This window comes from Myotis daubentonii, chromosome 15 (assembly GCF_963259705.1).
Source record: "Myotis daubentonii chromosome 15, mMyoDau2.1, whole genome shotgun sequence".
In the NCBI taxonomy this organism is placed as follows: Eukaryota; Metazoa; Chordata; class Mammalia; order Chiroptera; family Vespertilionidae; genus Myotis; species Myotis daubentonii.
In genome coordinates this window covers 4,485,180-4,510,712 of record NC_081854.1, presented here as the reverse complement: position 1 = coordinate 4,510,712, position 25,533 = coordinate 4,485,180, and the positions used below count along the sequence as shown (strand labels likewise).

The 25,533-nt window shown below is 43.2% G+C and overlaps 2 pseudogenes; both read left to right on the top strand.

The window, feature by feature from the left end:
* The window catches only part of LOC132216071 (zinc finger protein 91-like), a 116,128-nt pseudogene that overhangs the window by 31,573 nt on the left and 59,022 nt on the right, over positions 1-25,533 (top strand).
* LOC132216089 (zinc finger protein 883-like) overlaps positions 11,863-25,533 on the top strand; it is a 48,082-nt pseudogene continuing 34,411 nt past the window's right edge.

The window sequence follows — 25,533 nt, the reverse complement described above, 5'->3', positions numbered from 1 at the left end:
CTCTCTTATAATCTTCCCTTTACAATTTTTTTGAACATTTGAACGACTTAAATGTTAAATTACAAGGAACAGACAAGGAACTGACTTGATGTTATGTTTGGTTACATAAAGGCTTTTGAAAAGAAACTGGAAGTCTTTAAGAGGGATGTGGATGGTGAGCGATTTAGTTATTTCCCAAACCTCAAGAGGCACATCAAAGACCTCCCAAAAGATGACAGAACAGACTGTCAAAGCCTTCAAAAGCTGTTTTTAACCCTTTTCGGTCCAACATGGAGGCTGACTTGCCAGACCAGGTTCTAGGAGCAGGTCCAACATCGAGCTGAGGTCTAGTGAGACAGTTAACTTCAACATTCAATCCCATCAGTTAATTTGGACCAGACTGTTTGAATTCCAAAAATAAAATTGGACTGCAAAGGGTTAAACATCATCGAGTCCACTATTGAGCAGCTCTCAAGATTTGCGTAATTCAGAGAACTAGAAGAGCCAGCAAAATTCATGAGGTTTCCAGCCAGCATGAAACTGGAGGAACTAAACTTACAAATGTTTTCATGGATAGACATGGCTGACTTTGAAATGCAGCTGATTGAATTTCAGAGTAGCTCAATTTGGAAGCAGAAATTTATTGACCTTAGAGTTGACTTGGAAAACATTGAAAAAAAGCAGTTAGAGACAGGAGTACCAGAGAGAAGTGTCGACTACGAACTATTGAGGACTTAGAATGCCATTCCAGAAAATTTTTTCTTTAAAAAACTTTGCAACAGTGTTACTCTCCATGTTTTCATCCACATACTCTTGTGAATCTTTGTTCTCAGTGATGAATTTTGTTAAGTCTCGTATTAGGAGTAGCCTGACAGATGAAAGTAGTAGCTTGTGCATACCTCTGAAGGTCACAAAATATAAACCTGATGTAAAATCTCTGCCATCAGTGATGCAGTAGCAAAAGTCCCACTGATTATATCAAACGGAGTCATAAAGTTTTCTGTCGGACTATCGGTATACATGTATACATTAAAAAATAAATGTATTTTTCATCATATACTGTGTTTTTGTCGCTCGAATTTTATTATTTCTTCAAGGTTCTTCACATACGTACACCTTAAGAGATATCAAATAGGCATAACATGTTCTCAAAAAATTAGGGTTGGCACACAAAAGAATTTTGAGTCAGAGATTTTCTTGGTTTTCACACGCACTCACAAAAAGTTTGCCCACCCCTGGTCTAGTGTATACACCAGGTGGTTTAATACTTCCCAGGCAAGATCTTTTATCACATTGAGTACCACATAGAAATCACTAAGACAGAGGGAGAAACCAAAATGGCAGCATAGGTAAACACCGGAAATTGCTGCCTCCCACAACAAATTCAAAAATACAACTAAAATATAGAACAGACATCATCCAGAACCACAGGAAGGCTGGCTGAGTGGAAATTCTACAACTAGAAGGAAAGAGAAAAGCATACCAAGACTCAGAGGAGGTGCGGTGGTGAAATAAAATACAAAAGTGCAGAGGTGCATGCGGAGAGGGCTGGTGGCTGAGGCCACGGTTGTCTTTTTCAATCGGGAGAGAGTCTCAAGCTCTGATCTCCAGTTCCGGGCGAGTCTCTGGGGTCCCAGACTCATACAGGAAAAATGGGATTGTCTGGCATTGGTTGGAAGTCAAGGGCAGCTTTCTCTCGGAGGTGCTCACAGCAATTGCCAGGACACTGAGAAGTGGGGCCTCTGAGGGCAGGACTGAGAGCAGCCATAACTGCTAGCTCCATCCTGTTGATCCCCTGGCACCCCGCCCAAGCCATGCACTGAGGCTTTTGCATATGAAAGGCCTGGCCCTTTGTAATCTGAAAATTACTTAACAAACTGCAGCTGGCCTAAGGCGCCAGGGCAACCTGCATTGCTTGACAGCTGGCTTCTGCTCAGTAGCCTCAGGCAGAGGCTAGATTAGCACCTCCTTAGAGATCCAGGAGCCAGTTCTCTCACTGCAGAAACAACTGATTCTCACAGCCAATTGGCCTGGAGGTCAATCCCCCCCAGTGTTACCTACAACAATCAAGGCTTAACTACAAGAAGACTGTGCACAAAGCCCACAAGGGGGTGCACCAAGAGTGTCTATCTCAGGTAGTTGGGGAGGCTAAGCCACTTGGCCCTATAGGACACTTAGCACAGAAAGCCACTCTATCGACAGAGCGAAGCATAAAAAATGCCGAGACACAGAAACAGGACACAAATGACAGAAATGGAGGAAAGCAAACTACTGGATATAGAGTTCAAAACCACACTTTGAAGGTTTTTCAAAAATTTTTCTAGAAACCGCCGATAAACTTAATGTGACCCTTAAGAAATCTAGCAAGACCCTCGATGTTGTGATAAAGGACCAACTAGAAATTAAGCATACGCTGACTGAAATAAAGACTGTTATACAGACTCCCAACAGCAGAACAGAGGATCACAAGAATCAAGTCAAAGTTTTGAAATACGAAGAAGCAAAAAACACCCAACCGGAAAAGCAAGATGAAAAAAGAATACATAAATACGAAGATAGTGTAAGGAGCCTCTGGGACAGCTTCAAGCGTTACCAACATCCAAATTATAGGGGTGCCACAAGAAGAGAGAAAGATATTGAAAACCTATTTGAAGAAATAATGACAGAAAACTTCCCCCACCTGGTGAAAGAAATAGACTTACAAGTCCAGGAAGCGCAGAGAACCCCAAACAAAAGGAATCCAAAGAGGACCACACCAAGACACATCATAATTAAAATGCCAAGAGCAAAAGACAAAGAGAGAAGCTTAAAAGCAGCGAGAGAGAAAAAGTCAGTTACCTCCAAGGGACTACCCATACAACTGTCAGCTGATTTCTCAACAGAAACTTTGCAGGCCAGAATGGAGTGGCAAGAAATATTCAAAGTGATGAATACCAAGAACCTACAACCAAGATTACTTCATCCAGCAAAGCTATCATTCAGAATTGAAGGTCAGATAAAGAGCTTCACAGATAAGGAAAAGCTAAAGGAGTTCATCACCACCAAACCAGGATTATATGAAATGCTGAAAGGTATCCTTTAAGAAGAGGAAGAAAAAGGTAAAGATACAAATTATGAACAACAAATATGCATCTATCAACAAGTGAATCTAAGAATCAAGTGAATAAATAATCTGATGAACAGAATGAACTGGTGATTATAATAGAATCAGGGACATAGAAAGGGAATGCACTGACTATTCTTGGGGGGGAAAGGGGTGTGGGAGATGCGGGAAGAGACTGGACAAAAATCGTGCACCTATGGATGAGGACAGTGGGTGGGGAGTGAGGGCGGAGGGTGGGGCGGGAACTGGGAGGAGGGGAGTTATGGGGGGGGGAAAGGAACAAATGTAATAATCTGAACAATAAAGATTTAATTTAAAAAAAATAAAATAAATAAAATAAAAAGTTTGAAGACCTCTGGTCCAGAGCCTACTTGCAGGCTCCAGTCCATGTGTGAATAGACACCCCTCAAAGTGATCACCTCACCAAAGCCTGTGGCTGAGTTCCATGTTACTGCCTCATGGAGAGATGTGTAGTAAGTATGTACATTTCATTATGTGAACATAAAAGCAAACAGTAAAACTAGCTTTCAAATGTTTACTAGCATAATTTAAACCCTTGAAATAAAATATAATTTAAAACTTAAATTATAGAAGTGAATATTCATTATTCTATTGAGTGTGAAAATTCTGAAGATGGAGCTGGTAGATTTTGCATCAGCCAGATCTCATCTGTATGTTCCACAGTCATTTGTAAAAGCTTATTTCAAATACAAGTCCTCCTGGTTTTCTCAGAAATAATATGAGTTTTGAAAAATTTAAAGTGTTTTTATTTTACTATGTTTAGGTTTTATTATTTTTATATATATTTTTAATTTTTAAAAAATTTTTATTGAATGCAGAGAGGAAGGGAGAGGAAGAGACAGAAACATCAATGGTGAGAGAGAATCATGGATCTCCTGCCTTCTGCATACGTCACACTGGGCATAGAGCCCTCAACCAGAGCATATTCCCTGACCAGGAATGGAACCCTGACTTCCTGGTTCATAGTTCTATGCTTTACCACTGAGCCATGCCATCTAGGCATAAATAAATGGTTATGCTGAGATAAATTGAAAGTTTTGGAGATACATTGCTGTAGGACAAAAAAACAAAACAAAAAAGCAAAGCTCCCAGGACACAGCTTACTCCCACTCATATCTGTTTACTACACGGAGAATGGCCTGCTGTTTGTCTATAGGTGAAATCTTTTTCACTGAAACATACTTCATACTGGATGTTCACTAACATATTGTGGTGAAAATTATTGTGGGTATAGAAGGAGATGTAATTATTGGATATTTGATCAATAGTTTTACTCTTTTATGGGGTTGCATTACAGAGAATGTACCACCACACAAAATGATCCCTTGTGTATTTTTGACCCCCTGGATGTGCCACAATATGGACTCAAACTCAGAATCCTGTCACATTGCGAGGGCACTCCAACCAGCAAAGTTACTCCTTAGGCTAGGACAAAATTAATGAATCTTTTTGTTGTGAATCCTCACCTGAAGCTATTTTTCCATTGAATTTTAGAGAAAGTGAAAGGAAGGGGGACAGACACAGAGATTAACGTCAGTGTGAGAGAGACACCTCTATTGGTAGCCTCCTATATGGACCAGGGGTCCAGCCTGCAAGGTAGGTACATCCCCTTTACCAGAATCAAAGCCAGGACTCTCTGTCCGAGAGCCAATGATGTATCCACTGAGTGACACCAGCTAGGGCCAGGATTAATGATTTGTGAGCTAAAAATATATTCCAATATCTCTTTCAGTGGATATATTTGACAAGTTTGTTATCCATATGTGACAGATACTTGAGAAATAGAAAACAAAACATAGGGGACGGAGGTCAACAAAATAGGTTATAATTGTAAAAAGTAAACTATCTGGCCTGTCCAGTGTTATTCAGAGGATGAGTATTGACCTATGAACCAGGAGGTCTGGTGAGATTCCTGGTCAGGGCACATGCCCAGGTTTCCCCTTCAATCCTCAATAGGAGGCATGCAGGAGTAGGTGCAACATTGATTCTCTCTCATCATTGATGTTTCTTTCTCTCTCCCTTCCTCTCTGAAATCAATACAATATCCTAAAAAGTAAATGCAGGTTCTCTTTAAAATCCTTATCCAAGCATATTATTACCATTGATCTTAGAGAGAGTGGGAGGGACAGTGGGTAGAGAGAGAGAAACATTGATATGAGAGAGGCACATCAATTGGTTGCCTCCCGCAGGCACACAAGGCAGGCTGGAGACCAAACCTTCCACCCAGGTTCCAGACCTGACTGGGAATCAAATCTGTGACCTTCTGGTGGGAGGGACGACACTCTAACCATTGAGCCACACCTGCTGAGCTGTAGATTCTCTTTGAAGGGACATATGATAAATTTGAAGTTATATTGTATGAGATATGACTGACAAATATATCACCATGTAAGGAAGTTTATCTCGAAGGTCTTTCTAACTCTGTCCCATTTGGCTCATTTGTTTGCCTGTAGTGCCCTCCACCAAAAGGTTGCAGGTTTGATTCCTGGACTTGCAAATGTCAGATTGCGGATGTGACCCCAGAGCTGCTCAGGGCACTTTTGGGAAGCAACCAATGGATGTTTGTCTTGCACATGGATGTTTCTCTCCATCTCTCCCTTCCTCTCTAAATTCAATTTTTTAAGAAAACTTTAAAAATATTTTCAAAGCAAGGTATTTTCTAGCTCCCTGAGGCCCCAACAGCTACCCGGCCAGCTGGAGGCACCTGAGTGTAGGAGCCTAAGTAAAAGCAGCAGAGAAGGGCTCAGACACCCCGGAGTTATGTGCAATGATGAATGTTGGTTGATTTAAGCCACTAAACATTGGGGTGTTTTATTCCACAAGAAAGACTAGTTGTAAGAGAAAAGAGTTGTTGAGATTGAGGTGCTCAGTCCTAAACACCTAATGCCTGTGACATGGCCTTGGGGCTGGCTGGTGAACTTTGAAAGTTTGGAGGCTGGAAGGAGTTTGTTTATGTTTTGGGAAATCATGTTTTGATCTAGTGAAGAAGTTCACAAACCTTTTGCCAATAGCACATGAAGCAGAAGAACCACTTGGGCAACCCCTAGACTCATAACAAATACTGAATATTGATGCATTAAGAGAATCAGTTTTGAGTGGTTTTACATAACAGATAGTGAACTTGTGGTGCTGACTGTTAAGGACTGAATTGTGTCCCCTCAAAATTGATATTTTGAAGGCCTAACTCCCAATATGTCTGTATTTGGAGATAGGGTGTTTAGGGAAGTTATTAAGGTTATATGAGGTCACAAGAGTGGGGTGCTAATCTGATAGAAGTGGGGTCCTCATAAAAGGAGATAGAGCCCTAACCGGTTTGGCTCAGTGAATAGAGCATTAGCCTGTGGACTGGGGTTGCAGGTAGGAGTTGTGCAGGAGGCACCTGATCGATGTTTCTCTCTTATCGATGTTTCTCTCTATCCCTCTCCCTTCTTCTCTGTAAAAAATCAGTAAAATATTTTTTTTTAAAAAAGGAGATAGAATAACCTGTCTGTACATATTCTTGGATTTTTATATAGATAATAACATCAAGAAAGGATACTTCAATATATTTTTTGGAGCTTAGTTGGCCATGTTTATTTCTGATGTGTTTATTTAATTTTGGGATAGGTGATAAATTTAAATGCTTCCTGAATTAATAAAAGATGTGTACTGAAAAAACAGTATTTAAGGTAATTTAATTCAAGTGTCAGACACAACATTTGTTTTAATAATGCAGTTTATTCCAATTTTCTTTGAAAGATTTATTTGTAAGCAATGCTGTTGTCCAAAATCATCACATATCTTAGTCATCCAAGTCTCATATCCCAGGTTGTATCCCCGTGAAAGACTCTATAACTCAGCTATGTTGAGTCTTGGTCTCCGTGGGGAATGAGGAAGGGAGTAGGAAAGCCTGCTGGTGTCAGTATGAAATTGCCCATCTACCAAGAGAGAGTTATGTGTTTCACCTTCTAGTTGTTCATCCTCACACAGACCATTGCATTTTGTTGTATAATTTAAGTGCTTACATGAATTCCAATTGCACTCATGTTCCTGGGTTCAAGCCCCTCCCCACCTCCAGCCCTTCCCTGAGATCCCAGTTCCTACAGAGTTGCTTCAGCCTCACTATCAACATCTGCACGCATGGCCCAGGGGAAGGTTGAGGCAAATTAGTTCCTGACATGACCCTTTGCAACTGTTATTTTCCAACACACCTGGAAATCTTTCTGAATGCTTTTATAATATACTAGAGGCCCTGTGCACAATTCCTACTCAGGTGGGGTCCATGGCCTGGCGGTGATCAGGACTGATCAGGGCCATCTTGCCCAGTCAGGGGGAGGGACTGCAGGAGGTTGGCTGTGGGAACACACTGACCACCAGGGGGCAGATTCTGCATTGAGTGTCTGGCCCATGGTGGTCAGTTCACATCATAATGGTCAACCAGTCATAATGGTCAACCAGTCATAATGGTCACTTAGGCTTTTTTTGTTGTTGTTGTTGTTGTTTTAATATATTTAATTGACTGTTTACAGAGAGGAAGGGAGAAGAATAGAGAGCTAGAAACATCGATGAGAGAGAAACATCCATCAGCTGCCTCCTGCACACTCCCCACTGGGCATGTGCCCGCAACCAAGGTACATGCCCTTGACCGGAATCGAAACTGGGACCCTTCAGTCTGCAGGCCAACGCTCTAACCACTGAGCCAAACTGCTTAGGGCAGTCACTTAGGCTTCTATATATATAGATTTGAAGCGAAATTTGTGAGTCACTGACTTCCAAACTTTATCATTGGGAATGGAGAGGGATGTTGACAAGCAGACATCACTGCCAGAGGGTGTTTCATTCCATTATCAATTTTAAGGAGGAAATCCACAGGAATGTGTGAAATTTGGAGATCACTTTTTTAACACATCATTTCTGGAGGTTGCATTTGCCCCTGTGGATTGTATACTCTCCCACAGAGAAGGCTCCTGTTTGATGCAGGGAAGGCTTCATCAGGGTTTATGTCAGGGCATTCCTCTCCGTTCCATTGGTGTATGGGTCTGTTTTAAAACAGGATCACACCCACTTGGTTGCTCTTGCTTTTTAAAATTTTTTTCAGGGTAAAAAAGTGAATCTTCCAACTTTTCTTTTTTTTTAAATTAAATCTTTATTGTTCAGATTATTACATTTGTTCCTCTTTTTTCCCCCCATAACTCCCCTCCTCCCAGTTCCCGCCCCACCCTCCGCCCTCACTCCCCACCCACTGTCCTCATCCATAGGTGCACAATTTTTGTCCAGTCTCTTCCCGCATCTCCCACACCCCTTTCCCCACCAAGAATAGTCAGTCCATTCCCTTTCTATGTCCCTGATTCTATTATGATCACCAGATTATTTATTCACTTGATTCTTAGATTCACTTGTTGATAGATGCATGTTTGTTGTTCATAATTTGTATCTTTACCTTTTTCTTCTTCTTCTTAAAGGATACCTTTCAGCATTTCATATAATACTGGTTTGGTGGTGATGAACTCCTTTAGCTTTTCCTTATCTGTGAAGCTCTTTATCTGACCTTCAGTTCTGAATGATAGCTTTGCTGGATAAAGTAATCTTGGTTGTAGGTTCTTGGTATTCATCACTTTGAATATTTCTTGCCACTCCCTTCTGGCCTGCAAAGTTTCTGTTGAGAAATCATCTGACAGTCGTATGGGTATTCCCTTGTAGGTAACTGAGTTTCTTTCTCTTGCTGCTTTTAAGATTCTCTCTTTGTCTTTTGCTCTTGGCATTTTAATTATGATGTGTCTTGGTATGGTCCTCTTTGGATTCCTTTTGTTTGGGGTTCTCTGCGCTTCCTGGACCTGTAAGTCTATTTCTCTCACCAGGTGGGGGAAGTTTTCTGTCATTATTTCTTCAAATAGGTTTTCAATATCTTGCTCTCTCTCATCGTCTGGCACCCCTATAATTCTGATGTTGGTACGCTTGAAGCTGTCCCAGAGGCTCCTTACACTATCTTCGTATTTTCGGATTCTTTTTTTCATTTTGCTTTTCCAGTTGGGTGTTTTTTGCTTCTTCGCATTTCAAATCTTTTACTTGATTCTTGCGCTCCTCTGGTCTGCTGTTGGGTGTCTGTATAATATTCTTTATTTCAGTCAGTGTATGCTTAATTTCTAGTTGGTTCTTTATCACAACATTGAGGGTCTCATGAGATTTCTTGAGGATCTCACTACATTTATCAGCGGCTTCTAGACAGTTCTTGAGAGACCTTAAAAGTGTGGTTCTGAACTCTATATCCTCCATGGACAATTTTGTCCTGTTTTTTTGTCTCCACATTTTTTATGCTTTCTTGGTGCACCCCCTAGTGGTCTCTGTGCGCAGTCTTGTTTTAGTTAAGCCTTGATTGTTGTCGGCAATACCTGGGGTGATTTGACCTCCAGGCTAACTGGCTATGAGAGTCTGCTGTGTCTGCAGTGGGAGAGCTTTTGTGCTGGATCTCTAGGTTGGTGCTAATCTAGCATTTGCCTGAGGCTATCCGGCAAATGGCTCTGGGCAGGGTTTGGGCGGGGCAGGTCCCCAGGGATCTACAGGGTGGGCTGGAGCGAGCAGTTATGGCTGCTCTCAGTTCCGTCCCTAGGGGCTCTGCCTCACAGAGTCCCAGCAACCGCTGCAAACCTTGGAGAGAAAGCTGCCTTCGAGTTCCGACCGAAGCCAGACAGTCCCGCTTCTCCCGTTTGAGTCTGGGTCCCTAGAGACTCGCCTGGATCTGGAGCTCAGAGTCTGAACCTCCCTCCCGATTGAAAACAACAACGGCGCCCTCCGCCGCCAGCCCGCTCCGCGCGCACTCCGCACCTGAGTATTTCACTTCAGCACTGCGCCTCCTCTGAGTCTGGGTATGATATTCTCTTTCCTCCTAGTTGTAGAATTTCCACTCAGCCAGCCTTCCTGTGGTTCTGGATGATGTCCGTTCCATCTTTAGTTGTTTTTTGAAGTGGTTGTTCGAGGCAGCAATCTCTGGTGTTAACCTATGCCGCCATCTTGGTTCTTCCCCAACTTTTCTATATATGAAGTGTTTTGGCTGTCCCACATCTCTTTGGCTGTCCACAGCCACCATTGCCTTGGAAGTTTGACAGGTAATTTATTTATTCTGTAGAACACAGAATATTAAGGAATGTCTAAATTTATTTGTATCTTCTTTCTTTAGCATTGTTGTGTCATTTCAGTGTAGAAGTCTTTCACTGTCTTTGTAGAATGGGTTGGTCTTTATTTTTCCGTTAGTTATATGTGGTGTGTTTTCTGGCTTTGGGTGGCAATACTGAGGGTTGATATTTTATTGGCCTAAAGTGATTTAATACTTATATAGGTTAAACATAATCTACTAGTGTGATTACTCTAAATTACAGGTTTCTACACAGGTCATGTCTTTTTTAAAAATATATTTTATTGATTTTTTTACAGAGAGGAAGGGAGACAGAGAGTTAGAAATATCGATGAGAGAGAAACATCGATCAGCTGCCTCCTGCACTTCTCCTACTGGGGATGTGCCCACAACCCAGGCACATGCCCTTGACCAGAATCGAACCCGGGACCTTTCAGTCCGCAGGCTGACGCTCTATCCACTGAGCCAAACTGGTTTCGGCATACACAGGTCATGTCTTGAGAGTAAATACAGTTTCAAAAAACTCTAGAGAATATCTATATTCATGAAATACTGAAAAATAATCAAAATTAAAAAATGGTGATGAGACAAAATAAAGTGGTAACAGTTATTATAACTTTTAAATATTGATTTTTAAATTATTATGTATCCCAAATATAAGGAATACTTACAGGAGACATTATACATTATGGTCAATAGCCCATTATCTAGATTATAGGGACTACTAAATTAAAGACATTCATTTAAAAATTCACTCTCAGAACACAAAAACTTCAAAGACTATAACTTACAAACAGAAAATTTTTATCCCTTAAAAAATACCGGGTAAAAATATCTCCTCCAGTGTGTTAGATGGGATCTTATCTCATCAGGGGCCTAACCATGAATGGATCTAGGTCTGTCTCTGACACCCCTGTCCACCTGCTTCCCTAACTCGAGCTGCCTCTCCCTTCAGTTGGGGAGACAGGGAGGGGCTGAGAGAGCAGGCTGCCCTTCCCCTCCCCCCTCCTCACTGAGGGTTTAAGGATCCAGGCGAATCGGAGGCAGAAAGTTTCTGGTTTCAAATCCAAGCGGCCGGCCTTTTGAATTCCCTGTAACTTCACTGTGAGAATGTGCTCCCGGCTTGTGAAGATCCTGGGAAAGACCCCTCCCTGGGACACCTGCAGCTGAAGGGCAGACCAGCCAGTAGCTCTAAGCACAGCCTCTGGGAGCTGGGAAACTTCTGTGTGAATTCCAGGTTCCTCCTCCCTCTTTATGCTTTTGCCACAGCTGCCATTTACTCGCTAGCACCCTAATAAAGGAACAGCGCCCTCTGTCTGGGGTGCCTTGTGCCATCAGAGGGCACCTGGCCCTTTCCTCCCTTTAAAGAAGTAAAATAAACGCCCTCTCTCTGCTCCTGTCTCTTCTCTCCCTTGTGAATCCTTTCGCAGCCGCGTCCCCAGCCAAAACCCCAACAATGACGTGGGAAACTCCCCCAGGAAGGGCTGTCCCTGTGGGAGGAGGTGCGGGGACCCCGGGCTGCCCCCTCGCTCCTGCCCCGCCCTCCCCCCTCTGTCCCTGCACAGGCCTGGCCGCCGGGCTCGGCCCCGCCCCCATCGCGGAGCCGCTCAGCTCAGGCTCTGGCCCCGCCCACCCCGCAGGGAGGCGCCTGCGCAGTTCCTTGCAGACGCGGAAGCGGCTGTGGAGGGGAAGGTGGCGGTTCCCCCTGAGGAGGGTGTTTGTCTTTAAAGCTGACGCTCCCCGTCCCCCTCCCCGCAGGGAAGGCTGAGGGCGCTGCCGGCGCTGGAGTCCTTGTTGGGGTCCCCGCCCCGGAGCCTCTCTCAGCGGTGAGTCCGGTCCCGGGAGGCTGCGCGGTGCGGGCGCCACGTTCCTTTGGGAGGAAACGGAGGCCCCGGCCCGGGGTCTCTCCGCCTGTGGCTGTGGCCACCGCCTGCCGCGCGGTTTTCCCGCTGAAAACCGTTCCCGGGGCCGCCGGTGCTCCCCGCGGGGCTGAGAGTCTGGGGCAGGGGGTTCCCGCCCTCTGCGCCCCTCCCCCCGCCGGCGCCTTCCGCCCAAAGAGCCCGGATGGCTCCCGGCCTGGGGGTCTGCACCCCCCTCCTAGGCCCACAGCAAAGGCTTTAGCATGAAGATCTATTCTCTCTAATTTCCTGGGAAAGAGAACCGAAAACCACCTGGGAAACCTGCACGCTTACAAGTTCCTGCTTCTCCCCCTCCCACTCCCCACAGGTCTCAGGGCTGCTGGGTCCGGTGTCTGGTACCCAGCGCCCCTGAAAACAGCGCTGGGGCAGCCTGGGAGGCTGAGGAGGGAACTAAAATGCCGGTCAGGGCCCCCAGGGCAGGCTTTGTTCAGGGAAGGTAAGGGGTGCTCAGTTGGGTTGGGGGTTCAGCAGAGCAGCACATGTGCTCATTCCTGTAGGAGTTTGTGGAAGTGTTTGACACATGAAGACAGAAAAAACACCTCAGTGTGGTCTCCATGGAGGAGCTCATTGTTCCTCACTCTCTCCTGTGACCAAGGTCAGGAGGGCGTGGCCTTTTCCTCATTTCCAGGTCCTTCTGACTGTGAGTGTGAGGGGAGCTGACTAACAGGTTGTGGGGACGCCTTTGAAGGCACACTCTGTGACTCAACATACTGTCTCCTGAGGAAACAACCAGACCCCATCAGGACCAAAACACAATGGCTGCTTCTCAGGTAAAAGATGCGTCCTGGGTCAGAGGCTCTGTTGGCTTTTCCTCTAACATTTGTTGATATATTTGTCTTTCCCTCAGGCCTGTGTCCCCTGTCCCCTCTGCTCCCCTGTTGCACCCTGTCCTGTTACCTACAGCTAGCTCATTCTCAGTGCTGCTTTTCCCTCTACTTTGCCGTCTCTAAACCCCCCTTGCTGTACCTGCTCTCGCTTACCCAATTCTTTTTCCGTGAAGATCTTTTTTTTTTTTCTTTTTACCTAATTTGAACCCTTCCTTTAATAATCGCCAATACAAATTGGCTATGGCCATGACTTAATTTTAAATTTTATTTTCTTATATAGGAAAATCTGAATCCTGGGTCTATGGACATGTGTCATCCTCATTTGTCAATGTTAGAACACATATCAGAGAATGTTACTGGGGCAAAGTTATCTGATTCAGGATACTCCCCTAGGTCCAAACCTCTTCTGACACTGTTTTCATGTTGGATGACTTTGTGAACACTTCTGGAGACCTCTTGGTAAATGTTTCTTATCTTTTAGGGACCATTGACCTTCAGGGATGTGGCCATAGATTTCTCTCAGGAGGAGTGGGATTTCCTGGACCCAGCTCAGCGGAAATTGTACCTGGATGTGATGTTGGAGAACTACAGCAACCTGGTGTCCTTGGGTAAGGATGACTTCCTTCCTGAGTTCCTACTCCACTCGCAGGTTTTTGTTTCCTTTATTATTTTAACATCTCCATGGCCTTCTCTTATCTGTGGTAGATTCTTGCTCTCAAGGAACACGTTGGTCCATAGCTGGTTTTGCCCAGTGGATAGAACACCGGCCTTTAGACTAAAAGGTTCCAGTGTCGATTCTGTTCAAGGGCAAATGCCAGAGTTGTGGGCTCGCTCCCCAGTATGGGGTGTGCAGGAGGCAACTGATCAATGATTCTCTCTCCTCGTTAATGTTTCTGTCTCTCTCCTGTCTTCCTCTCTAAAAGGAATAAATATATATATAGTTTTTTAAAAAGGAACAAATGGGGAATTCCTTGGTGTAGAAAAGAAACACTTTTTGATGTATGTGAATTAGGAACTCAGTGTTTGCACACATCACAGTTTGTCTACACTAATGAAGGTAATATCAGAAAGTAATATTTTAAAAATCATTTTCTAGAATATTCTATAGTCTACACTAGAGGCCTATTCCACGAAATACGTGCATAAGAAGGATCCCTAGGCCTGGTCTCCGCCCTTCCCACTCCTCCTTCCCTCCCTCCATTAGTGCCCCACCGCTATCTCTGCTCTCCATCCTTCTTTCGGACCGGCCCCTGGTGGTCAGCGCACATCATAGGGAATGATGGAACTCCTCTCCGGGTCATACTTCCGAGAGGACAATTTTTATATTAGCCATATATGTGGTTGTGTGTGTGTGTGTATGTATGTGTATATATGTAATCTAATAATAGACAAATAGGATAATTGCCCGTACCTCCGCTACGCCTCCCATTGGCTAATCAGCGTGATATGCAAATTAGCCACCAACAAATATGGTGGTTACTTTTCATACGTAGGTGAGAAGCGGATTAGCGAAGACTGAAGGTTGCTCCAGCGGGAGCGAAGGCCTCGGTCCTTGGTGTCGGAGGAAAACCGGTGCCGGCAGCCAGGACAAGGGAAGGCCTATTGCACGAATCTTTTCCTACAACAGGCCTCTACTGTGTGTGTGTGTGTGTGTGTGTGTGTGTGTGTACATACATACATACAGTGGGGCCTTGACTTACGAGTGTCCAGACTAACGGGTTTTTCCAGATACGATCCATCTCTCTGCTGATTTTTTCCTTTGAGTTGCGAGCTAAAATTCGGGTTACGAATCAGCTTTAAATACCCCACCGCTTAGTTGGTGAACATCACAGTGAACGCCACTGATTTGACATACGAGTAATTTGAGTTACGAGCTCCGTCAGGGAATGAATTAAACTCGTATGTCAAGGCACCACTGTACATACATAAAGGTATACACACATACTAGTGCCCTGGTGCATGAAATTATATATATATATATATATATATATATATATATATATATATATACACACACTAGTGGCCCAGTGTCCCTCAGCCTGGCCTGCAACCTCTCTAATCTAGACCCCTCAGACATCCCTCTCGCAATCGGGACCACTGGCTCCTATCTGCTCACCTGCCTGCGTGCCTGATCGCCCCTAACTACTCAGCCTGCCGTCCTGCTTGCCCCCAACTTTCCCCGCCTCCCCCCGCCGGCCTTCTCACCCGCAACTTCTTTCCTTGCCGGCCTAATCACCCCCAACTGCCCATGCCACTGACCTGCTTGCCCTCAACTGCCCCACCCACAGCCGGCCTAATCGCCCCCAACTGCCCCCCTGCTTCCCTGCTTGCCCCGAAGTGCCCCCCCGCTGGCTGATGATCCTCAACTGCCCCCGTGCCAACCTGCTCTCCCCCAACTGCCCCGCTGCTGGCCTGATCGGCCCCAACTGCCCCCCCCCCCCCGCCTGCCTACTTGCCCCCAACTGCCCCCAGCCTGCCTTCTTGCCCCAATTGCCCCCATTGCCGGCCTGCTCCCGCATAACTGCCCCCCCTTCCAGCGTGCTCATCCCCATCTGTCCCCTCTGCTGGCCTGATCACCCCCGACTGCTCTCCCCTCCTGGCCTGATCGCCGCTAACTGCTTCTGCCTCAACCCTGCCACCATGGCTTTGTCCGGAAGATCTTCCAGTCTAATGAGCATATTACCCTTTTATTGGTATAGATTAGTGGCCTGGTGCATGAAATTTGTGCACGGGAGGGAGGGTTTCCCCCAGCCTGTCCTGCAACGTCTCCAATCGGGCTCCTCGGGGAATGTCTGACTGCTCGCCCACAATTGGCCACCCTGTTGTTTTTTTTATATATTTTATTGATTTTTTTACAGAGAGTAAGGGAGAGGGATAGAGAGTTAGAAACATCGATGAGAGAGAAACATCGATCAGCTGCCTCCTGCACACCTCCTACTGGGGATGTGCCCGCAACCAAGGTACATGCCCTTGACCGGAATCGAACCTGGGACCTTTCAGTCCGCAGGCCGACGCTGTATCCACTGAGCCAAACCGGTTTCGGCATCCACTTGCATTTCTTGATGATGAATGAGTTAAATATCGTTTATTATGTGTGTTGCGCATCTTTACGTCCTATTTCGGAAATGTGTAAGTTCCTCCACCCATTTTCAATCATACTGTTTGTCTTTTTAGTGTAAAGTTGTGTGAGTTCCTTATATATTTTGGATCTTTAGCTTTTGAGGACGTAGCTTTGCTGGGTTTTTGTTGTTATTTTGTGGTTTCTTTAGATATGTCAAAATTATTCTTTTGTAGTCTCATTTCTTTAGATTTTGGGTTCTTTATTATGCCTAGGAAGATATATGGAAACCAGTGTTTTAAAGAGTGATGGTAATGTTCATTGAGTATGCGTTCTTCCAGTGTTTTCATGGTTTCAGGTCTCATATGTTTGTTGTTAATCCTTGCTGAGTTCAGTTTAGTGCCTGTTCTTTGAACAGGGTCTAGTTTTAGTATTTTTGCATGTGTCTGTTTCATTTTTGTTTAACTACTTGAACAACTGAAGAATTGGTCTTTACCTATTGTGTGTTCTTGCCTTCTATCTTACAGATTAGTTAACCCTATAGCTTTGGATATTTTTAAAGTTGTGTTACTTTTTTTTTTCATGTTGATTTTTTAAAATGTGTTTATATATTCTGGATATTAACTACTTATCTGATAATATGCTTTGGGGATATTTTATTCCATTTCACAACTTGTATTTTTAACACACTGACCGTTTGCTTTAATGTGAATAATACTTTTATACAGGGTATAATGCCTTTTGACTATTTCGTTTTGTTTACCTTTCCGTTTGGTGTTAAAATAAAAAAATCAAATGTCATAAAAACTTTTCTATATGACTAGACAGATTGGCTCAGTGGATAGACTGTCGACCTGCGGACTGAATGTTCCTGGGTTCGATTCTGATCAAGGGCACGTGAGCAGGTTGCAGGCTCCCATCCCCAGAAGGGGCCATGCAGGAGGCAGACAACCAATGAATCTCAATGTTTCTATCTCAGTCTCTGTCCCTCTTCCTCTTTGACATCAATAAAAATATATTAAAAATAAAACAAAAACTTTTCTATAACGTTTCTTTTAATAGATTGAGTTGTTATTAGCTTTATGTTTCTATCTTTTATCCATTTTGGTTTAATATTTGTATATGGTGTTTAATAACAGCCCAACTTCACTTATTCTTTTACATGTAGACATCTTGGTATGTCAACCCTATTCGTATATGTGAGAGTATCTTTTATTTCTTTTGTGGTATAAGCATCCTGTAGAAGATTGTTTTACCTCATGCCTGGGACGTTGTAAATGCACATTAGGCTTATATATATGTATAAGCTCCCATCCCCTCAGAGAATCGTCAGTCTCTTCCATTTCCTTGCCCCTGATTCTAGTACATTCACCAGTTTATTCTGTTTATTAAATTTTTTGTTCATTTGATTTTTAGATTCACTTGTTGGTAGTTATGTATTTACTTTTTTCATAATTTTTTATCTTCACCTTTAACTTCTCCTTCCTCTTCTTAAAGAATACCATTCAGTATTTCATATAATACTGGTGTGGTGGTGATGCACTCCTTTAGCTTTTTCTTGTCTGTGAAGCTCTTTATCTGACCTTCAATTCAAAATGATAGCTTTTCTGGGTAGAGTAATCTTGGTTATATGTTCTCGCTATTCATCGCTTTGAATATTTCTTGCTACTCCCTTCAGGCCTGCATAGTTTCTGCTAAAAATCAGCTGACAGGCATACGGGTGCACCCTTGTAGGTTACTAACGGTTTTCCTCTTGCTGCTTTTAAGATTCTCTCTTTGTGTTTTACCCTTGGCATTTTACTTACGATGTGTCTTGGTGTGGTCCTCTTTGGATTCCTTTTGTTTGGGGTTCTCTGCTCTTCCTGGACTTGTAAGTCTATTTCTCTCACCAGGTGGGGGAAGTTTTCTGTCATTATTTCTTCAAATAGCTTTTCTATATCTTGCTCTCTCTCTTCTTCTGTCACTCCATAATTCGGATGTTTGTACACTATCTTCATATTGGATGCATTTTGCTTCCTCGTATTTCAAATCTTTGATTTGATTCTCGGTATCCTCTAGTGTACTGTTGAATCCCTGTATATTATTCTTTTTTTTTTTAATATATTTTATTGATTTTTTACAGAGAGGAAGGGAGAGAGACAGAGAGTGAGAAACATCGATGAGAGAGAAACATCGATCAGCCGCCTCCTGCACATCCCCCACTGGGGACGTGCCCGCAACCCAGGTACATGCCCTTGACCGGAATCGAACCCGGGACCCTTCAGTCCGCAGGCCGACGCTCTATCCACTGAGCCAAACCGGTTTTGGCCTGTATATTATTCTTTATTTCAGTCAGTGTATGCTTAATTTCTGACTGGTCCTTTTCCATTTTTTTGGCATTTTCATTGAGATCCTTCACGGTCTCTGTAAGTTCTTTGGAGGTTTCTAGAAGATTCTTGAGTAATCTTATAACTGTGGTATTGAACTCTGTATAGAGTAGTTTGCTTCCATTCCTTTCATTTCTGACATGTTTCTTTGTCTCCGCATTTTGGCTGCTTCCCTGTTTGTTTGTATGTACTACGTAGCTGCTCACTCTCCTTGAGTTGATAGCATGGCCTTGTGTAGTAGGTGTCCTGTTGGGCCCAGTGACTCAGCGTCCCCAATCACCTGAGGTAGACACTCTTGGTGCACCCCTTTATTGCTGTGTGCACAGTGTTGTTGTAGTTGAGCCTTGATTGCTGTTGGCATCGCTGGGGGGAATTGACCACCAGGCCAACAGTCAGTGCTGTCCAGCTTTGACTACAGTGGGTGAAATACTGTGCAGGAGACACCCTTATGGGGCAGGACTTACTTCATTGGTGCTTTGGTGCTCACTGTGTATGCCCCTTGAGTGTATCACTTATGGATGTGAAGAGTTGTAATCTGGTATGGTCTCACACTGACCACTGGATACACTGGCTCTTGGACCTCTAAGGAAATGCAAAATGAGCCATTGCTTGGGGCACCCAACAGGAGCTGCAGAGAGATCTGCAGATTCCTTCTCTTTGTATCGGGTTTGGAAGTGCCCAGATGAGGTCCAGCTGTGACACAAGGCATGCTGCCATTGTTGCCAGTTCTTGGGCCTTTTTTTTTTTTTTTTGATAACTTTGGAGGTCCCTGACCTAGCTGAAGATTGCTTGACAGGTTTTAGGCTGAGAATGGACAGGCCTTTCCTATGCAAAAGCCACTGCCCACAACTTGGGTGTGGTATTAAATTGGGTAGGGTGGCTTCTCAGTGAATCTTCAGGGTGGAGCAAACAGCAATGGCTGCCAATCAGCGCTGTACCTGGGAGATCCCAGCAAAGGAACCATGACTGGTGCAAGCACCTCTGTTTGGAAGAAACTTTCCTCTGTGTTCCTGCCCCGATGCCAGATAGTCCAGTTTTTTTTGTTTTGTTATATATCTGTGTCCCCCTGACTCTTAGAAGGCACTAGAGCTCAGAGCAGTCAGAAGCTTGTATCTCCCTCTCAATTAAAAAAACGACACACCCGGGTACCAGCCCTTTCCACGCCTCTGCACCTCCTACCAGTCTCAGTGCACTTTCTTCTTTACCTCTCTACTCAGCCAGCTTTCTGGCCATTCTGGATGATAATTGTTCTGGATATTATTTGTAATTTTGATGTGGCTGTGGGATGCAGCAGATTACAGGTGTTTACCTATTCCGCCATCTGGTGCCTCTCTCCCAGGCCAATTCTTTGATGTTGAAGATGTCTTTCATTAATGATTCTACTGTATTTTTTAATTCGTGTATTCTGTTTTTCAATTGTTCCTTTCGTGGTGGAGTTTGTAAAATACTTTCTCATTGTATTTTCATTTTGGTTCTACAATATTTCAGTAATATTTTATAATTGTCTTTTTTCTCCTTTTCGGCTTTAATATATGTAGTTCCATTCCTTTTTTTACTATATTTTTCTTTCTTTCAATTTGTTAATGTGATGTATCACGTTTATTGATTTTCGGATATTGTACCATCTTTGCATCCCTGGAATAAATTCAACTTGGTCATGGTGTATGATCTTTCTGATGTACTGCTGGATCCGATTTGCTAAGATTTTGTTGAGGATTTTGGCATCTGTGTTCATGCGGGATATTGGCCTGTAATTCTCTTTCATTGTGTTGTCTTTACCTGGCTTTTTTTTACAATATATTTTTATTGATTTCTGAAAAAAAGCGAGGGGGAGATAGAAACATGAATGATGAGAGAGAATCATTGATCGGCTGACTCCTGTATGTCTGCCCAGTGGGTATCAAGCCTTTAACCTAGGCATGTACCCTTGACTGGATTTGAACCAGGGAACCTGTAGCCCACAGACAGACGCTCTATCCACTCAGCCAAACTTACTTATTCAGGTAATTATTATCTTTGTATTGATGTAGTCCCAGTTTGTTTATCTGATGGTACACTTTTTCTGATTCTATGCATGACTTGATATGTTTTGTTGAGATTCTGGAATTATAAACAACCAGGCTTTTGAACATCCCTTCTATAGAAGGAAACAAATAATAACCATCTGTGGCACAAATTCTACTTTCATTGAACACTGTTTTGATTCCTGTATTCTTCGTTCCATTGTCTGTTTAATTTCATATTTGAAATGTTCTCTGTGTCTTTCTCAGACCCATGGTATCTTTTCAGGCTTGATTCACATCTTCCATATTGCAGTCTTTGTGGTGCTTGAACAATTTATCATTGTCTCTTTATAGCAGCCACAACAGGGCACTCACTGTGTACTGCCATTCCATTCGCACTCTGTGTCATGCACAACAAACACATGTTCTTGAAGGCGCTTCAGAACAGCGAGATCATTGAACACGCACTTCCCTCATCTCTATCTCCAGCCAAGAAACTGGGAATTGGAGGTGTTTTTATATTATTGCCATTGTGTGACAGGGGGTTTGAGCAGGTTTCGTTGGCAGATGTTAGGAACTCTTTGCCCCTATTTGATGTGAGTTTTCTTCCTTGTACCTATCTTGAGCTTTCTTTGAATTCTTCGCTGGCTCTTAGAGTACTCCAAAATGTCATTTGGTCAATACTTGCTGTGCACTTACTTGATTGTCAAAACTGAAAACTTGTTTTCTTTCAGCTATACCATCTAAAGATAACCAAGCCATTATGCCAAAGCCCGGATTACAGGATTTATTTCCTGAAATAATACTGGTAAGATATAAAAGGTGTCGCTTTGATAATGTATACTTAATGCAAGCCTTGGAATTTGAGGAAGACTGTGATGAGAAGGGAGGATATTAATATAACCAGAACTAATCTGGAACAATTATCATAATAAATTTCTTGTCACCTAACCATGTCAGGTGTACTTTGGATTTGGGAAACCTCCCTTATTAAAGTCAGTTACATTGGCAGATAAGAGTGTTTCTGGACATGAAGGTTGAAAACAACTTTTTACTGTTAACCAATCTTGGAAAAGAAATCTAGGAAAACTAGTAACTCATGTAGTCTCTAGAGTAAATAATCATTTGAATTGTTTTAAAGGTAGAATGGGATTAAACTTTCATTAAATCATTTCTATGAGGTATAAATTTATAGTGTATCTATATAATAAAATCTGCTCAAGTTTGCAATCTTTTACGATTTTTATAATGAAAAACGTGTTTTTATTGATTTCAGAGAGTAAGGAACAGGAAGAGAGAGGGGAAAATATCATTGATGAGAGAAAATCCTTCATTGGCTGCCTCCTGTATGCTTCCCACTGGGGACCAATCCCCCAGCTGGGTCATGTGCCCACACTGGGAATGAAACCAGGATCTTCTTCTTTACACTTCAAAGCTTAAGCACTGAGCCATGCTGGCTGGGCATTTGGCAATCTTTGAAACAAGGATTCATTCTTCTTTCTCTAATAATTAAGGTGTTGTATTTATATTTTGTCTATCATCCTATATAATAAAAGCCTAATATAGTAAGTGTTTGGTGGCCCGGTCATCCGTTCAACCAATCAAAGCATAATATGCTAATGATAGATTAAGGACACTCAATTGCTAGCTATGATATGCACTGATCACCAGGGGGCAGACGCTCCATCCGGTAGGTAGGTTAGCTTGCTGCTGGGGTCTGGTTGATCAGGACTGAGCAAGATGGGCCAGACAGGCCCTGGCGCCTTCCCACAGTCCTTCTCTGGCTGGCCAAACTGTGGAATCTCTCCCCGCCCCCAATCATGCACCTTTGGGGTCCCTCTGACTGGCCTGCATCATCTCATAATCCGGCACCTGTCGGGGTTTCAGCCCAATCCTGCAAAACATTAGAGCTGCCCCCTGGTGGTCAGTGCACTCCCACAGGGGTAGGATCGCTCAGCCAGAAGCTGGGCTCACAGCTGGTGAGTGCAGCGGCGGTGGCAGGAGCTTCTCCCACCTCTGTGGTTGCACTAAGGATGTCTAGCTGTTGGCTTAGGCCCACTCCCCGGGAGGAGCGGGCCTACATCGACAGTAGGACATCTCCCGAGGGCTCCCGGACTGCAAGAGGGTGCAGGCTGAGCTGAAGGATACCCCCCTGAGTCCAAGATTTTTATACACCAGGCCTCTAGTTTTAATGTATTAGGATTGCTTTAATGAGTATCACCAAATGGTTCTTATGGATCTAGTGTATATGTTTAATGTGATTATAACTCACTAAAGGTCTTTCTGTCTCCAATTATCACCAGAATACACAAAATGGAGATAGCAGTTATCAGTGGATTGAACATTGGAACAAATCTAAGCAAGAGTCATATCTTAATCATCGGACAAGTGAGGTCACAGGGGACCATCGTAAAAGTGGAAATGTCTTTGACCAAATGTCCTTTCACAATATACGTCAGGTTATTCCTATTGTGGAAAATACACACCAAGGAAGTTGTGTCCACTCTTTTCAGCAGTCTTCAAATTACAGTGGACAAGATAATATTCATCCTGGGGAGGAGACTTACAAATGGAATACTTGTGGTAGAATCTCCAGTCAAATATACAATATAAATGGACAGGAAAAAATCTATAGTGGAGAAAAACCGTATATATGTAAAGATTCTGGTAAAACGTCTAATTGGCCTTCAGGTTGTACACTAAATCAGAGAACTTGTATTGGAGAGAAGCCTTACAAATGTAAAACATGTGGCAAAGCCTTTAAATGTCATTCATCTCTTATTGTACATAAGGGAAGAATTCATGCCAATGCAAAATTTTACAAACTCAGGGAAAATGGAAGAGGCTTTAGTCAGTCCTCAAGACATACTCAACATCATAGAAATCATAGAGATGAAAAGATGTATAACTGTTCAGAATGTGGCAAAGCCTTTAGCCTACCCTCCACCCTTATTCTTCATCAGAGAATGCACACTGGAGAGAAACCTTACAAATGTAGAGAATGTGGCAAAGCCTTTAGTAAGTCCTCCAACCTTAATCGTCATCAGCGTATTCATACTGGAGAGAAGCCTTACAAATGCACAGAATGTGGCAAAGCATTCATTGAGTCCACAAAACTTAAACAACATCAAACAGTCCATACTGGAGAGAAGCCTTATAAATGTACAGAATGTGACAAAGCCTTTAGGTGTTCCTCAACACTTAGAATTCATCGGAGAATTCACACTAGGGAGAAACCTTTCAAATGTAGAGAACGTGGCAAAGTCTTTAGACAGGCCTCAAAACTTACTGAACATCAGAGAATTCATTCTGGAGAGAAACCTTCTAAATGTACAGAATGTGGTAAAGATTTCCTCTATGCTTCACAAATGATTCAACATTGGAAAGTTCATACTGGAGAGAAACCTTACCAATGTAGAGAATGCGGCAAAGCCTTTAGTGAGTCCTCCCACCTTAATCGTCATAAGCGTATTCATACTGGAGAGAAGCCTTACAAATGCACCGAATGTGGTAAGGCATTCATTGAGTTCGCAAAACTAAAACAACATCAAACAGTTCATACTGGAGAGAAGCCTTATAAATGTACAGAATGTGACAAAGCCTTTAGGTTTTCCTCAAGACTTAGAATTCATCAGAGAATTCACACTGGGGAGAAACCTCACGAATGTAGAGAATGTGGCAAAGCCTTTACTAATTCCTCCTCCTTTAATAGACATCAGAGAGTTCATACTGGTGAGAAGCAATACAAATGTACAGAATGTGGCAAAGCCTTTGGGGACTCCTCATCCCTTCGTTATCATCGGAGCGTTCATACTGGAGAGAAGCCTTTCAAATGTAAAGAATGTGGCAAGGCATTCAGTTTGGCATCATCCCTTAATTATCATCAGAGAGTTCATACTGGAGAGAAGCCTTATACATGTGGAGAATGTGGCAAAGCCTTCAGCTACTCTTCATCCCTTAATAAACATCACAGAGTTCATACTGGTGAGAAGCCTTTCAAATGTAAAGAATGTGGCAAGGCATTCAGTTTGGCATCATCCCTTAATTATCATCAGAGTGTTCATACTGGAGAGAAGCCATATAAATGTAGAGAATGTGGCAAAGCCTTCAGCCACTCTTCATCCCTTAATCAACATCACAGAGTTCATACTGGTGAGAAGCCTTTCAAATGTAAAGAATGTGGCAAGGCATTCAGTTTGGCATCATCCCTTAATTATCATCAGAGAGTTCATACTGGAGAGACGCCTTATAACTGTAGAGAATGTGGGAAAGCCTTTAGCAAGTCCTCACACCTTACCTCTCATCAGAGGGTTCACCATGGAGAGAAGCCTTATAAATGTAGAGAATGTGCCAAATCCTTTGGCACCTCCTCTGAACTTACTAGGCATCACAGAGTTCATTCTAGAGAGAAGCCTTATAAATGCAGAGAATGTGGCAAAGCCTTTAGCCGGTTCTCACGCCTTACTTCTCATCAGAGAGTTCATTCTGGAGAGACGCCTTATAAATGTAGAGAATGTGCCAAATCCTTTGGCAACTCCTCAGACCTTACTAAGCATCAGAGAGTTCATTCTGGAGAGAAGCCTTATAAATGTAGAGAATGTGGCAAGGCATTCACTTTGGCATCATCCCTTAATTATCATCAGAGAGCTCATACTGGTGAAAAGCCTTATAAATGTAGAGAATGTGGCAAAGCCTTCAGCTACTCTTCATCCCTTAATCAACATCACAGAGTTCATACTGGTGAGAAGCCTTTCAAATGTAAAGAATGTGGCAAGGCATTCAGTTTTGCAGCGTCCCTTAATTATCATCAGAGAGTTCATACTGGAGAGAAGCCTTATAAATGTAGAGAATGCGCCAAATCCTTTGGCACCTCCTCAGAGCTTACTAGGCATCAGAGAGTTCATTCTGGAGAGAAACCTTATAAATGCCGAGAATGTGGCAAAGCCTTCAGTCAGTCCTCACACCTTATAAATCATCAGAGATTTATCCATGGAGAGAATCCTTATAAATGTAGAGAATGTGGCAAATCCTTTGGCTTCTTTTCAGACCTTACTATGCATCAGAGAGTTCATTCTGGCAAAGCCTTATAAATGTAATGAACGTGGCAAAGCCCTTACCAAGTCCTCATCTCTTAATTATCATCAGAGGG